Consider the following 16,845-nt stretch of genomic DNA (forward strand, 5'->3'; position numbering starts at 1 on the left):
GCCTGTCTCGGCCTCCCAAAGTGCTGGGATTACAGGCTTGAGCCACCGCGCCCGGCCTATTTTTCTTATTAATATAAGAAGACAGGAGTGTCAGGCCTCTGAGCCTAAGCTAAGCCATCATATCCCATGACCTGCGCGTATACATCCAGACGGCCTGAAGCAACTGAAGAGCCACAAAAGAAGTGAAAATAGCCTTAACTGATGACATTTCACCATTGTGATTTGTTTCTGCCCCACCCTAACTGATGAATATACTTTGTAATCTCTTCCACCCTTAAGAAGATTCTTTGTAATCTCCCCCACCCTTGAGAAGGTTCTTTGTAATTTTCTCCACCCTTGAGAATGTACTTTGTGAGATCCACCCTCTGCCCCCAAAACATTGCACTTAACTCCACCACGTATCCCCAAACCTATAAGAACTAAGGATAATCCCATCACCCTTTGCTGACTCTTTTTTCGGACTCAGCCCTCCTCCACCCAGGTGAAACAAAGCCTGTTTGGTGGTCTCTTCACAAGGACACATGTGACAATATATAGAGAGAGACAGAGTCCAAAAGAATCTACATATTGAGAAACTAAAAAAACGCTTTTTTTTTTTTTTTTTTTTTTTTTTTGAGACAGAGACTCACTATATTGACCAGGCTGGTCTCAAACTCCTGGCCTCAAGCAGTCCTCCCATCTCAGCCTCCCAAAACCCAAAGTGCTGAGATTACAGGTATGAGCCACCATGCCTGGGCAAAAACAAATGAACAAAAAACATTTTTTATCTGAGGAATGTGAACTCCTTTAAATTATCAGGCCCAGAGAGGCATTTAAAATATAAGAGTAAAGTTCAGGCACTGTGGCTCACACCTGAAATCTCTGCTTTGGAAGGTCAAGGTGAAAGGATTGCTTGAGGTCAAGAGTTCAAGGCCAGCCTGGTGCAACACAGGGAGACCCTGTCATTTTGAAAAAAAGGTAGGGAGAGGTTACAGCAGTCATAGCTCACAGGATCCCCTTTGAACTAAATAACTACTTCTTGAAGCCACTTGTTATGTGGGCTCCAGACTAACTGAAACAAAGTAGCCATAACATGCCATATATGCTATTTCTGTAAACCAATGAAAATTCCTGATGAACAACTTTTGTAATGGCCTCTTCTCCTAATTTTTCCTTTTTTTCTCTGAAAACTTGAGCTTCTCCTCTGTTTTCTGGATCACTCTCCAAGGCAACCTGGAAGTGTATCTTGAGCTGCAGTCCTAAACCCTAGTCCAAATAAAATCTCTATATTAATTTTGCCTCTGCTTCTCCTTTTAGGTCAACCATATAAACTCCTGCAAGATCGCTGAATATAAAATCATTATACCAATATGAAATCCAATATTTTTGTTTAGTTTTCATATATGAAATCCATTATCACAGCAGTGAGCATTAAATTACAGACAAAGATTAAATTACAGACAAATCTGTTGCAATTGTCTTTTTTTTTTTTTTTTGAGACGGAGTCTCGCTCTGTCACCCAGGCTGGAGTGCAGTGGCCGGATCTCAGCTCACTGCAAGCTCCGCCTCCTGGGTTCACACCATTCTCCTGCCTCAGCCTCCCGAGTAGCTGGGACTACAGGCACCCGCCACCACGCCTGGCTAGTTTTTGGTATTTTAGTAGAGACGGGGTTTCACCATATTAGCTAGGATGGTCTTGATCTCCTGACCTTGTGATCCGCCCGTCTCGGCCTCCCAAAGTGCTGGGATTAACATCAAATTCTCAAGAATAGATGTAATAAAAATGTGGAATACCTCTACACAAAAGTGTATTAAACATTACTGAGGTAAATTAAAGAAAACATAAATAAATGCAATGAATGGGGAGGTATGTACTTTGCCTGAGGATTGAAAAAGAGTCACTATGGTAAAGACGAATTTATCTATAGATTAAATGCAATCTCAATCAAAATCCCAATAGTTTTTTTGTCTGTGTCTGGAAATTTAAAAGTCAATCTAAAATTTGTGGAAATAAACAAAAGTAGCTACAAAAATGTAGAAGAAGGAGGAGATACTTGGAGGACTAACACTACTAAAATTTATCTGGTATCAATACAAGGATATAAAATAAACTGATGGGAAAAAATAGAGATTCCATAAACAGACCCACGCTCATATGCACACTTGATCTGTGATAGGAGACACTGCAGAACCCTGAGGAAGAATGATCTTTTCAAGAAACAGTGCTGCTTCCATTGCATATCAATAAGGAGGAAAATGAAACTTGAACCCTACTTAAATCACATGCAAACATATCAATCCTTGTGAATTGCAGATCTAAGTTTGAAAAGTAAAACAATAAAGGTTCTTAGAATATAATATAAGGGTATATAGTCATGACCTTGTGGTAGGAAATCATTTATTAGAGGGTACGAAAGGTACTAAACAGCTGGGGTGCAGTGGCTCATGCCTGTAATTCCAGCACTTTGGGAGGCCAAGCCAAGCAGATCACTGGAGGTCGGGAGTTTGAGACCAGCCTGGCCAACATGGTGAAACCCCATTTCTACTAATAAACAAAAATTAGCTGGGTGTGGTGGCGGGCACCTGTAATCCCAGCTACTCCGGAGGCTGAGGCTGGAGAATCGCTTGAACCTGGGAGTGGAGGTTGCAGTGAGCTGAAATTGCACCACTGCACTCCAGCCTAGGCTACAATAGCAAAACTCTGTCTCAAAAAAAAAAAAAAGTACTAAACACTAAGAAAAAGATGTGTATGTTAGATTAAATTAAAATCAGGAACCTCAAACGATTGCATTAAGAAAACTAAATGACAAAAGAATGTGTTTGCAGTACATATTTGACAAAAGAAGATATAATAAGAAAAGACAAAGCAGTAGAAAAATGGCCGAGATATATAACTTCACAAAAGAGGATATTCAAATGGCCAAGGAATGCATGAAAAGGAGCTCAATATCAATTGTTATCAAATTAATGCAAGTGAAAACCACAACACTTCCGCTATAGTTCCACCAGAGTAACTAAAATGAAAAAGCCAGTGTTGGCAAGAATGTGGAAAAACTAAAACTATCATGATGGGAAGCATAAATTGGTACAATCACTTATGACAAATTCTTTGTAAGTATCTACTGAAGTAGAGCGTACACATTGCCTATGATCCAGCAATTGCAGCACTGGATATGCACAATAGAAATGTATTCGCATGTGTTCCAAAAGGCATATGCTATTTGGCATAACCTAAAGCTGTAAACACCCTGTATTAGTCTGTTCTTGCACTGCTATAAAGAACTACCTGAGACGGGGTAATTTATAAAGAAAATAAGTCTAATTGGCTCACAATTATGCATACTATACAGGAAGCATGGCTGGAGAGGCCTCAGGAAACTTACATTACAGCGGAAGGTGAAGAGGAAGGAGGCATGTCTTACATGCCCAGAGCAGGAGGAAGAGAGCGAAGGGGAAGGTGCTACACACTTTTAAACAACCAGCTCTCTTGAAAACTCTCTCATGATCACAAGAACAGCAGGGAGGAAATCCATCCCCATGAGCCAATTATTTCCCACCAGGCCCCTCCTCCAATACTAGGGATTACAATTTGACATGAGATTTGAGCAGGGAACCAATACAAATGGTATCACACCCCTAATGTCCCTCATAGAGGATGGATAAATTAATTGGGGTATATTCAAGCAGTTATGAAAATAAACCAACTTACAACTGCAAAAACATGAATGAAACTCACCAAAATAATGTTGAGCTAAAGAAAACCATCACAAAGAATGCATGCTCTGATTCCATTTTACAAAGGTCAAGAAAAAGCAAAATTAATGTGTGGTTTAAGGAGTTAGATTAGTGGTGTCCTGTGGAGAAAAAATTAAGAAAAGTGATCAGATGGGGCTTCTGGGATACTAAGAAAGTTCTATTTCTTAATCTGAGTGATGAGTACAAGTGCGTATGTTTGCCAATTTGCCAGGTTCTATGCTTAAAATGTTTGCATTTGGGGCATGTATATTTCAATATGAATTTTTTTTAATCAAGTAAAAATAAAATTGGAAGTTGAGAGTACCCTAGCCATTTAGGGTTATTTGTGCCACTAGACAAAAAGTAGAGAATAAGCTGTGGCAACTCATCCCAATTACAGGTGGAAATTGGGCTGCCGCTACCCGCAGGGAGTAAGAAGTAATCTGCCTGAAACCCAGCCAATTCATTGACTTTGGCTCAGTACTCTCTTGCCCGGTAATACTAGGCAGTGGGGAAACTGTAGTAACATAGTAAGACAAAACCACTGAAAAAGGCTTGGATGTTATGGCAATGCAAGTTTGGGTCATATTCTCAGGCAAAAAGTCAAACTTCCTGAGGTGATGGCAAAGGTGATTTATGAAAACAGTGTATCCAGGTAGTTTAAACTAATTTCTTCCCTCCCCACTGCTGCAGTATTAACCTTGGGCATGTGTATCATCATCTTTGAGGGAATATGTCTCATTCTCACATTTTTATCGGTAGCTTTTGACTTAGCTAGAAAGATCAAGCCGACCCACCTAAATTCTAATTTCAAATTTAAATTACAAAGGTTTAAATTTGTGCTATTAAAATTTTCTTTTAAAATACGAAAATGCGGCTGAGCACAGTGGCTCATGCCTGTAATCCCAGCACTTTGGGAGGCCGAAGCAGGTGGACCATCTGAGGTCAGAAGTTAGAGACTGGCATGGCCAACATGGTGAAACCACGGTTCTACTAAAAATACAAAAAATCAGCCATGTCTGGTGGCGGGCACCTGTAATCCCAGCTACTCCAGAGGCTGAGGTGGGAGAATTGCTTGAACTCAGGAGGCAGAGGCTGCAGTGAGCTGAGGTTGTACCACTGCACTCCAGTCTGGGCAACAAGAGCAAAACTCCATCTCAAAAACATACACACACACACACACACACACACACACACATATATATATATATGAAAATGCAATTATATCAGAATGAAGTCCCTAGATTTTTTGCTCTGCTTTCTAGAAGAATGTTTGGCATATGTTTAAGCACAATAATTTCCATTCACTTAAGCTTCAGGACCTCTTTTAATTTGTGTGTATATGCACCAGTGTGCACATTTACGTAAACATGGTTGACTCCTATATGACAGTTTTCTCTTTGGTATATACATTTATTCAAAAGAATGTATAGGCCGGGCGCGGTGGCTCAAGCCTGTAATCCCAGCACTTTGGGAGGCCGAGACGGGTGGATCACGAGGTCAGGAGATTGAGACCATCCTGGCTAACATGGTGAAACCCCATCTCTACTAAAAAATACAAAAATCTAGCCGGGCAACGTGGCGGGCGCCTGTAGTCCCAGCTACTCGGGAGGCTGAGGCAGGAGAATGGCGTGCACCCGGGAGGCGGATCTTGCAGTGAGCTGAGATCCGGCCACTGCACTCCAGCCTGGGCGACAGAGTGAGACTCCGTCTCAAAAAAAAACAAAAACAAAAACAAAAAACAAAAGAATGTATAAGGACAGAATTCAGTTATATAACTAGATAAATGTATGATCACAAGATCTATATTATTTTGAAAAATGGCAATAAATTCATATAGAGTCACTAAGACTACACCTGATGCAAATACGGATCTGATGAACACTTAGTGTCTACTGGTTAGAAATCACAGTGTTAAAGTTGAAAATATTTCCATCAACACTTTTCACTGACTTCTCTTTTTTTTTTTTTTTTTTGAAACGGAGTCTTGCTCTGTCACCCAGACTGGAGTGCAGTGGCCCTCAGCTCACTGCAACCTCCGCCCCCTGGGTTCAAGTGATTCTCCTGCCTCAGCCTCCCCGAGTAGCTGGGATTTCAGGCACCCACCACCACGCCTGGCTAATTTTTGTACTTTTAGTAGAGATGGGGTTTCACTACATTGGCCAGGCTGATCTCAAACTCCTGACCTAAAGTAATCCACTTCCCTCGGCCTCCCAAAGTGCTTGGATTACAGGCTTGACCCACCACCCCCAGGCAATTGTCATATTTTTAAGTTCACATTTTCCATATTTAAAAACAATAAAAGTTACCACCTTATTTCTTAAAAAATAGACTGAAAGACATCTGTATTAGTCTGTTTTCACATTGATATAAAGAATTACTTGAGGCTAGGCGTGGTGGCTCAAACCTGTAATCTTAGAACTTTGGGAGGTCAAGGCGGTTGGATCACCTGAGGTCAGGAGTTTGAGACCAATCTTGCCAATATGGTAAAACCCTGTCTCTACTAAAAATACAAAAATTAACTGGGCATGGTGATGCATGCCTGTAATCCCAGCTACTTGGGAGGCTGAGGAAGGAGAATCACTTGAACCCGGGAGGTGGAGGTTGCAGTGAGCCAAGATCACACCACTGCACTCCATCCTGCACAACAGGTGTGAGACTACATCTGAAAACAACAACAACAACAACAACTTGAGACTGGGTAATTTATGAAGAAAAGAGGTTTAATCAACTCACAGTTCTGTAGGCTCTACAGGAGGCATGGCCAGGGAGGCCTCAGGAAACTTACAATCATGGCAGAAGGTGAAAGGGAAGCAAGCATTTCTTCCCACGGTGGAGCAAGAGGAAGAGAGTGAAGGGGACAGTGCCACACACTTTTTAAACCACCAGAGCTTGTGAGTGTTTGGACGAACGGAGGCAAGATGGTGCACTTCCGGGTTCTTCTTCACCACCAGCTCTTCCCGCGCGCGCGAAATTGTAGCCAGCGCCCAGGGAGGGTGCAGACCAACCGGGCATGCGCCAGGTGACGTCAATCCAAAGAGACCAAGATTTACCCGGTCGCACCTGCGGAACGCCCCCGACACGCCCATGCCCCGCCTATTGCCCTCCCACTCCTAGAATAGCCGCTCCCCGCCAGTGGGCCAGGCAGCCTTCTCACAGCCCCACTCTTGTCAGGATGTCAGCACTGTGGGAACTCCGTCTGAGAGCCCCACCGGGGGACTCTGCCGGCCCCCTTTGCCGGAGGCCGACAGACTTCTCCCTACCCACCTTCTTTCCCTGAAGCTAGGTGACCAAAAATAAATTCGCAGTTTTGCTCCTACACTTGCCTAACTGCTGGTTCTTTTGTGCCCGCTCGGCTGGTCTTAGAAAAACAAATCAGTGTGAACTCACTATCATGAGAACGGCAAGGGAGAAGTCTGCCCTCATGATCCGGTCAGCTCCCACCAGGCCTGTACTCCAACACTGAGAATCACAGCTGAGATTTGAGTGGGGACTTAGAGCCGAACAATATCAACATCTATGCTGGGAATGAGAAAGTAGGAGGATCTCATCCAAGTAAGTCATCATAGAATGTTCCAGAAGAATGTAAAACTGGTCTGTTAAGTGGCTACTCTTTTTATCCTTTTTAGGTTGGCTTTTCCTAACACTTGACCCATCCTGAAGGAGAGACCTTGGGAGGTAAGAGATGGTGTTCGCTCTTCAGTTTTCTCTTTTCATTGGGACGTTCTCATCATTTGTTGGAAGGACTGATTTACATTTTGCTGAATTCCTCTAGCTGATGTTTTTGTTCTCCTTAATTATTAGTGCTCTGGGCAACTCCCCAGCTAATGGAGAGGCCCCTAATCTAACTCTGCCGAGGAAAGGGGGTGGCGTTAATGATTATCTTGGCTGGGCCACGTTTTTGACAAGGATTTGTTCTCACGTTTTAATTGACATTTGAGTTAAAATAAATGGATCTGTTCTCACTTCTTCAGAGAGGTCTTTCCTGACCCCCAACCCCATCTAAATCAGCCCCACAAGATTCTATTTCATCCTCTTTATTGTCCTTAACAGTACTACCATTAACTTATCTACTTACTATTCTGCATGAGATTTTCAGTAGCAGCAACTTTGTTTATCCCATTGCCAAGAGCAAGGCCAGGCCCACCATAATGGCTTGATGTTTGACCCACTTGACTGGCTACTGTGTATGAGTCTGGAGGTTTTCAAAAGCAACTAGTTACCTGAACTTCGTGTTTATATTCTGATAGTCATTCTTTAATAACTATCTCAGTAGCCTTATGATTTTCAGTTTGAAGTGCACCAAAGAGCAAACTGCATCCTTTAAGCATCACTATGACTTTCAGAGAATTCTGGGCAGAAATGCACTTCACAATGAAGTAGCTAAAATGCCATTAATTTTTAGGAAATTATACTCTTCTCCATACTGAATGGTCATGCCATTATTATCAGGTTCAGAAAAAGTACCCTTAAGGTAGACATGACACACCATAAGTCTAAGAATTAGGAGATTTCATCTAAGTTAAAATTTTACTCAAGCAAATTAAGGTCTTTTAGTTCTATTCCAATAACATTTCATAAGTTCTTAACCAGAGACACGGCTTAATAAAAGCTCATGGATTACCTCAGTCCTTCAGTTATAGCCTGCAGAAAGAACATTCTTAGGTTTAGCTGTGCTGGCTCTCAGAAGAAAAAATTAGGAGGTGGGAGCTTTTATTTTCCAAGTTAAACATTCCATCCAAAAAAGCACAGAGGCTTTAATGCAAGAAACATGAACCACCAACACTGTGTTGCTGGCTCAGGCTCAGCATCACCCAGGCAATGCCTGAGGCCTGGAGGAAGTGGAGAAATGATGACAAGTGGAGGGAGGAAGCTGCTTGTCCAACTGCTGTGATGAAACCACCAGTAAGAGCCACACTGCAAATGTTTCAGCAGCCCTAGGACCCTGCTAGCAGGGAGAGCCAGGGGTTGGGGGACTGGGTTCTTGTGATACTCCTTGTAAAAGTTCAAGTCCAGTGTACTACCTAACTCGTGTTTTTTACAAGTCTAGAGAAAACACCTGGTGCCTGTCCAATCCCTGCTGTCTAGTTCTGCACAAACATGGCATTGCCCTGCTTAGTGCCCTCCAGGGACACCCACTTCCTACATGAGGGGATCTTCAGACACCATCAAGTCCCATCCTGCCCCTTTTCATTCAGGCCACCATCTGTCCCTGACTTGCCTGATTCTGCAGCTGGCCCGGGTTCCTGGGGTTCCCCAACCTTGTCATGTCTGTGATAGGACAGAAAGTCAGGAAAGGAGAAAAGTGACATGATGCCAGAACAGGCAGCTAGTCTGCTGGCTCAAGGCTTCCGGTTAGGCCTGGAAGGACAACAGGGAGGTCAAAGTTAGATGAGAAATGAGCAACCTAGAGGCCTGCAGGTGGTAGCAGGGCTGGGTGAGAAGCCAGACATAGCTGTTGAGATGGTGTACGTTATCGATTCTAAGACAAAGCTCTTTTTATAATTGAGTGCTTGTGAAATCAGGATGTGTCTCACAACCAGTGGCATCTTAGCACTGTGTTATTGCTACTATGATCTGTTTCTGCCCACACAACACTTCTGATGCCAAATGTGTGTGGAGGTTTGCCCTCACCGATCATTTCTCCAACACCAGCTAAGTGTTCTACAATTGAACTCTGGCACTATCTACCCCAGAGTTAGTTTGGAACTCACAGGTTAAAGGCTCAGTCCCACAAGACTGCCCCCACTTCACATGCCAATTGCAATTTGGGGCCATCCATCCTTCTCATGAACTGGCTATAAGTTGGGGGTTTCTACAATCATTTTTTTAGGTTGGATATTCGCTAGAAGAGCTCACAGAACTCAGCATTTTACTTACATTTACCAGTCCATTACAAAGGATACACATGAACAACCACATGCAAAGGTATATACAGCAAGGTCCGGAAGATGCTCAAGCACAGACGTTTCTGTCCCAGTGGAGCTGGGGTATGGCATCCTCCCAGCAAGTGGATGCGTCCACTAACCTGGAAGCTGTTCAACCCCATTGCTTTGGGGTTTTATGGAGCTTCCACTACATCGGCATGATAGATTAAATCATTGGCCATTGGTGAGTAACCCCCTAATCACTCTCGCAACCAGGGCCCATCCTAAAGCTATCTTGGCAACCACCAGGCGTTATCTCATCAGCATAAACTCATATACAGTTGAAGAGGCTTACTATAAATAACAAAAGACTATCTCTCAGGAAATTCCACCAGTTTTGGAAGCTCTGTGACAAGAACCTGTGCCAAAGACCAAACCTTTATTTGTGATTATATGACAATATCACAATTATGGTTTTTATTGTGTCATTTTAAAACAATACAATAAAAAAATCTTGATGAGTCAAGTATCACTCTAGTTCTACTCCAGTAACTTTTCATAAGTTCTTAACCAGAGATATGGCTGTATTTATCACTTTATTGCTTTATTTAAAAATAGTATTGATCAAAAAAAAAAATAGTATTGATCAAAGGTAACATCAAATGTTGTCATTGAAAACATGTGTCAATTTCCCAGAATCAAGTCCAACATGGAGGGATAAATGCAGGTACAGGCCAGAGAGAGGCCTGGAGTCAGAAACTAGGAGAGCAAGGAGAGAGAGGGGCTCCCACAGGCCAAGCAACTGTGAAGTTTCCAGCGTCCCACATCCCCGACTGCTTGTGGCATGGATGCAAGTGTGTTTAAGATTCAGTGCCTCTGCACCTTTTCCCCTTCAGCATCTGCCTCCTCCTGTCTATTTGCCTTTCGAACCTCTGTCAACATGTTGGTTCCTTGAGCTCTTCCTGGACTCCATCAGGCAGTTACTGATCCCTTCCTTTGGGCTTCCACAGTTCTTTAAACATCTGTCACATGTTTTGTGATTATTGATTTATCGTTATGTCTACTGTTATTTAACCACTTGCTCCAAGGACCGGGTCAGTCTCTGAATCCCAGCATCTGGAGCAGTGTCCAGAATAGAAGAAGCACTTGTTGGTTAAATGAACCTATTTAGAAAGTGGTAAAATGTATCTCTCAGGTGAACTGACAGCAAGCTCATAGCAGTTTATTTCACCCTGACTACAAGGAAACTATTTCCAGCAAAGCCAGCTGAGATTTCCTTCAGTTAGATAGCTTTTGATAGTTAAAAAATATTGATAATAACAGACAAGTGAGGCTAAATTGCCTTGCTAGATGAGGCACCAGAAAGGAACGTTCTGAGCTAAAAGTCACCATGCAAATCTCAGACCCAGGGTCAGCCACCTGAGTTACATTCCACAAAACCAGGTGGGGAAATCTCTGGGAGGGCATTTCTAGTCTCATTACATTCCATGGGGGAATTGCTGTAACGTTTTACTGGAAATGCTAGATATTTATCCAAAAGCACAATAAATTTTGCTCCAGCCTACTTTTTCTCTCATTTTAGTCCTACTTAGTACCCAAGTAGCCTGAGTCTTGTGGAATGGGGACTTCCAAGTCTTCAGTCACAGGGGTGCACATTCCCTGCTGGCTTTCAAACAGGGGCTGCCTCACCACCCTGAGCAAGAATACTCCTACACTGGAGGCTGGGAAGGATAAGAAGGGAGGGATATGGAGAGATTTGTTAAAGGATACAGAAAAACAGATAGGTAAGAGGAATTACTTCTAGCATTCTATACCACTGTAGGATGACTATAGTTAACAATAATATACTACATAGTTTCAAACAGTGAGAAAGAGGATAGTGAATATTCCCAATACAAAGAAATGATAAACGTTTGAAATGATGAATACACTGATTACCATGATCTCATCACCAGATATTATTTGTATCAAAACATCACTAGGTACCTCATGACTATGTACAACAACTATTTGTCAATTAGGAAAAAATAAAATAAAATTTTAACAAAGAATGCTCTTAGGCCAGACACGGTGGCTCACACCTGTCATCCTAGCACTTGGAAAGGCCAACGTGGATGGATCACTTGAAGTCAGGAGTTCAAGACCAGACTGGCCAACATGGTGAAACACTGTTTCTACTAAAAATACAAAAAAGTTAGCCAGGCATGGTGGCTCATGCCTGTAATCCTAGCTACTTGGGAAGCTGAGGTGGGAGGATCACTTGAACCCGGGAGGCAGAGGTTGCAGTGAGCCGAGATCACACCACTACATTCCAGCCTTGGTGAGAGCAAGATTCTGTCAAGAAAAAAAAAAAAAAAAAAGCTTCTAAATGTTGGGGTGAAGAAGGCTTTTGTCCATCCTGTGCTAATTATGACCTTTTTATGCTGTTTTTTTTGATCCTTTGACATCTTGGGGCCTTGCTGACCCTGGAAGGACTGCTTACTCCAAGGGTAGAAGGTATTACTATTTGAATCACTAGACTGAGTCAAAATGATCTGTCCTCACCAACGTTGATAGGCATTATTCTTCCAATTCCTTGAAGATCTCAATAGAACAAAAAGACAGGGGAAGGGCAAATTTTCTCTTTCTTCTGGAGCTAGGACATCCAGCTTCAGCTCTCTGACATCAGAACTGCAAGTTCTCAATCCTGGGACTCTGGGACTTATATTAGTGTTTCCCATCCCACTCTACTCAAACATGTATTACTGTTTCCCACCCCACTCTACCCAAGATACCTGACTTGAGTCACTCAGAAGACTAGGTAAGGGTTTACTGAGGGAGCTGGCAACCCATCCCTGACATGTGTGACTCAGCCAGAACCAGAGCAGTAGGAGCCTCACTGCCTTCACCCTAGTGGTGCCATATAGAGCAGCTAGAGCCTCTCCTGTGGACTCAAGCCTAACAGTAGGAGTTCCCTTGGGAAGGTAGGATCATCTCCACCTCTTTATCTTCGTTTCTTTATTGGTACAGTGGAGATGGTAATAATAGTACTGAAATCTTGGGGTTATCATAAAGATTAAAGTAATTAAAACATGTGAAGTGCTTAGACCATGCCTGGTGCAGAGCAGGCACTTTATAATCATTTACTTCAACAAAAACACAGGTCCTGGAGCCAAAGGCTTGACCTTAATTGATATGTGAACCAGGTAAAAGTCACTTAGCCATTCTGAGTTTCAGTTTTCTTATTTGTAAAATGAAAATAAAATAGTACCTATCTTGAAGGGTTTTCATGAAGATTAAATAAGCTAATAGGAAGAAATCACCATAACAGCCTGGCACCACAAATGTTAGTTAATAAGTCTTGGCAAGCTGGGCACTGTGGCTCACACCTGTAATCTCAGCCCTTTGGGAGGCTGAGGCAGGTGGATCACCCGAGGTCAGGAGTTCGAGACCAGCATGACCAACATGGTGAAACCCCATCTCTACCAAAATACAAAAAAAATTAACCAGGTGTGGTGACAGGTGCCTGTAAACCCAGCTATTCAGGAGGCTGAAGCAGGAGAACTGCTTGAACCTGGGAGGTGGAGGTTGCAGTGAGCTGAGATTGCGGCGTTGCACTCCAGCCTGGGCAAAAAGAACAAACCTCTGTCTCAAAATCAATCAATCTTGGCAACCAACACGAGTTCCGCCTGGCAAAGGTTTTGGCTCTGTGGGGTAATGCTGCCCTCTGCCGGACAATTAGGTTTCTTGCTTTGTTTGTTTTAATAAATTATTGGGTTTGTTCCCAAAGTCCCATCCCACCTGGCAAAAAGGCTAACATTCTTCAAAAAGATTATTTTCTCAGAATACGTTTCTGAGAAAATGAGTACAAACATGATTTGTTGATTCGCCATCCGCAAATGGCTTTCCTCATTTGAGGAACAAATGAGCCACTTGGAAACTTTACTTGGGTTGCAATTTTATTTCCAATTTTATCTTTATGAAGAAATCCAGGCCGAGCGCAGTGGCTCACACCTGTCATCCCAGCACTTTGGGAGGCCGAGGCGGGCAGATAGCTTGAGCCCAGGAGTTTGAGACCAGCCTGGGAAATATGGAGAAACCTCGTCTGTACAAAAAATACAAAAATTAGCCAAGTGTGGTGGCACACATCTGTAGTCCCAGCTACTCGGTAGGTTAAGTGGGAGATCACGTGAGCAAGCCCGAGAGGTCAAGGCTGCAGTGAGCCGTGATAGTGCCATTGCTCTCCAGCCTGGGCGACAGAAGATAAGGAAGAGAAGAGAAAGAGGAGGGGAGGAGAGGGAAAGGAGGGAAGGGGAGGGGAGGGGACGGGGAAATCCCCCTGTAATCCCAGCACTTTGAGAGGCCAAGGCAGGCGGATCACTTGAGGTCAGGAGTTCGGGACCAGCGTGGCCAACATGGTGAAGCCCCATCTCTACTAAAAATACATAAATTAGCCAGGTGTGGTGTCGCGCGCGTGTAATCCCAGCTACATGGGAGGCTGAGGCAGGAGAATCGCCTGATCCCGGCAGGCGGAGGTTGCAGTGAGTTGAGATCATGCCACTGCACTCCAGCCTGGGGGACAGAGTGAGATTCCATCAAAAAAAAAAAAAAAAGAAAGAAAGAAAGAAAGAAAGAAAGAAAGAAAGAAAGAAAGAAAGAAAAACAAATACAAATAAAAATAAAATCAGCTATGTTGAGATATTGCTGCTTAATTTTTTTTAACTTTTCTTTTTCTTCTTAAACTCAATAGCAAGAATATGCTTAAATTTTCTGATTTTCCTTATTATTGCTTTCCTATAAGTTGAGAATATTGTGATAAGTGCCTAATCTGGTAATTTGCACACACATTGTATTCTCTTGGCACAGCTATAGTGTGATAAAATAAGTAAATGAAATGTCATAGCAGGGCAAAAAGTAGAGCACTTGAAACACTGTGGTGTACTAATCACCTCACTGTGGTTTGTGATGTGCCCAAAGCAAGGGGAAGTAATGAGAACACCACACAAAGTCTCTGTCCAGACTCTTCAACTCTGATCTTTGGACCGCAAAAGCAGCCATAAGATACATAAACGAATGAGTACAACTGCGCTGTCATAAAACTTTATTCATAAATGTTGAAATCTGAATTTCACATAATTTTCAAATACTACAAAATATCATTCTTTTTACATTGTTTACAAAAGTTAAAACCATATACAAAAACAGGCTGCTGAACAATTTGGGCACAGAATCTGTAGTTGTGGACCTCTGGTCTAGAGTCATCCACCAAGAGCAGCCAGATTCCGAGAGGACAGAATGGTGATTTAAGCAGAAATATCATAGGAACACTACTGCTGCATTCTTTAGACCCTTGAGGGTGTCACTCATCTCTGCCATTCCCCTTGATGCAGCATTTTGTCTTATTCTCTCTCTTGACTAGGGATACAGTTATTTATACACACACACACACACACATACACACACACACACATATATATATATACTTTAAGTTCTAGGATACATGTGCACAATATGCAGGTTTGTTACATAGGTATACATATGCCATGTTGGTTTGCTGCACCCATTAACTCGTCATTTACATTAGGTATTTATCCTAATGCTGTCCCTCTCCCAGCCCCCAACCCAACAACAGGACCCAGTGTGTGATGTTCCGCATCCTTTGGCCAAGTGTTCTTATTGTTCAGTTCCCACCTATGAGTGAGAACATGTGGTGTTTGTTTTTCTGTCCTTGTGATAGTTTGCTCAGAATGATGGTTTCCAGCTTCATCCATGTCCCTGCAAAGGACATGAACTCATCTTTTTTATGGCTGCAGAGTATTCCATGGGTATATGTGCCACGTTTTCTTAATCCAGTCTATCACTGATGGACATTTGGGTTGGTCCCAAGTCTTTGCTATTGTGAATAGTGCCACAATAAACATACGTGTGCATTTGTCTTTATAGTAGCATGATTTATAATCCTTTGGGTATACACCCAGTAATGAGATCACTGGGTCAAATGGTATTTCTAGTTCTAGATCCTTGACGAATCACCACACTGTCTTCCACAATGGTTGAGCTAGTTTACACTCCCACCAACAGTGTAAAAGCGTTCCCATTTCTCCACATCCTCTCCAGCATCCGTTGTTTCCTGACTTTTTAAAGATCACCATTCTAACTGGTGTGAGATGGTATCTCATTGTGGTTTTGATTTTCAATTCTCTGATGACCAGTGATGATGAGCATTTTTTCATGTGTCTGTTCGCTGCATAAATGTCTTCTTTTGTGAAGTGTCTGTTTATATACTTTCTCCACTGTTTGATGGGGTTGTTTGTTTGTTTTCTTGTAAATTTGTTTAAGTTCTTTGTAGATTCTGGATATTAGTCCTTTCTCAGATGGGTAGATTGCAAAAATTTTCTCCCATTCTGTAGACTACCTGTTCACTCTGATGGTAGTTTCTTTTGCTGTGCAGAAGCTCTTTAGTTTAATTAGATCCCATATGTCTATTTTGGCTCTTGTTGCCATTGCTTTTGGTGTGTTAGTCATGAAATCCTTGCCCATGCCTATGTCCTGAATGGTATTGCCTAGGTTTTCTTCTAGGGTTTTTATGGTTTTAGGTCTAACATTTACGTCTTGAATCCATCTTGAATTAGTTTTTGTATAAGGTGTAAGGAAGGGATCCAGTTTCAGCTTTCTACATATGGCTAGCCAGCTTTCCCAGCACCATTTATTAAATAGGGAATGTTTTTCCCATTTATTGTTTTCATCAGGTTGTCAAAGAGCAGATGGTTGTAGATATGTGGTGTTATTTTTGAGGCCACTGTTATGTTCCATCAGTCTATATCTCTGTTTTACTACCAGTACCATGCTGTTTTGGTTATTGTAGCCTTGTAGTATAGTTTGAAGTCAGGTAGTGTGATGCCTCCAGCTTTGTTCTTTTTGCTGAGGATTGTCTTGGCAGTGAGGGCTCTTTTTTGGTTCCATGAACTTTAAAGTAGTTTTTTCCAATTCTGTTAAGTCATTGGTAGCTTGATGGGGATAGCATTGAATCTATAAATTACCTTTTCATTGGCCATTTTCATGGCCATGTATGGCCATTTTCATGATACTGATTTATCATGAAATTTATCAATATCATATTTCATGATATTGATTCTTCCTATCCATGAGCATGGAATTTTCTTCCATTTGTTTGTGTCCTCCTGTATTTTGTTGAGCAATGGTTTGTAGTTCTCCTTGAAGAGGTCCTTCACATCCCTTGTAAGTTGGATTCCTAGGTATTTTATTCTCTTTGTAGCAATTGTGA

The sequence above is a fragment of the Colobus angolensis genome, unplaced genomic scaffold, assembly GCF_000951035.1.
Source record: "Colobus angolensis palliatus isolate OR3802 unplaced genomic scaffold, Cang.pa_1.0 Scaffold126, whole genome shotgun sequence".
Lineage (NCBI taxonomy): Eukaryota > Metazoa > Chordata > Mammalia > Primates > Cercopithecidae > Colobus > Colobus angolensis.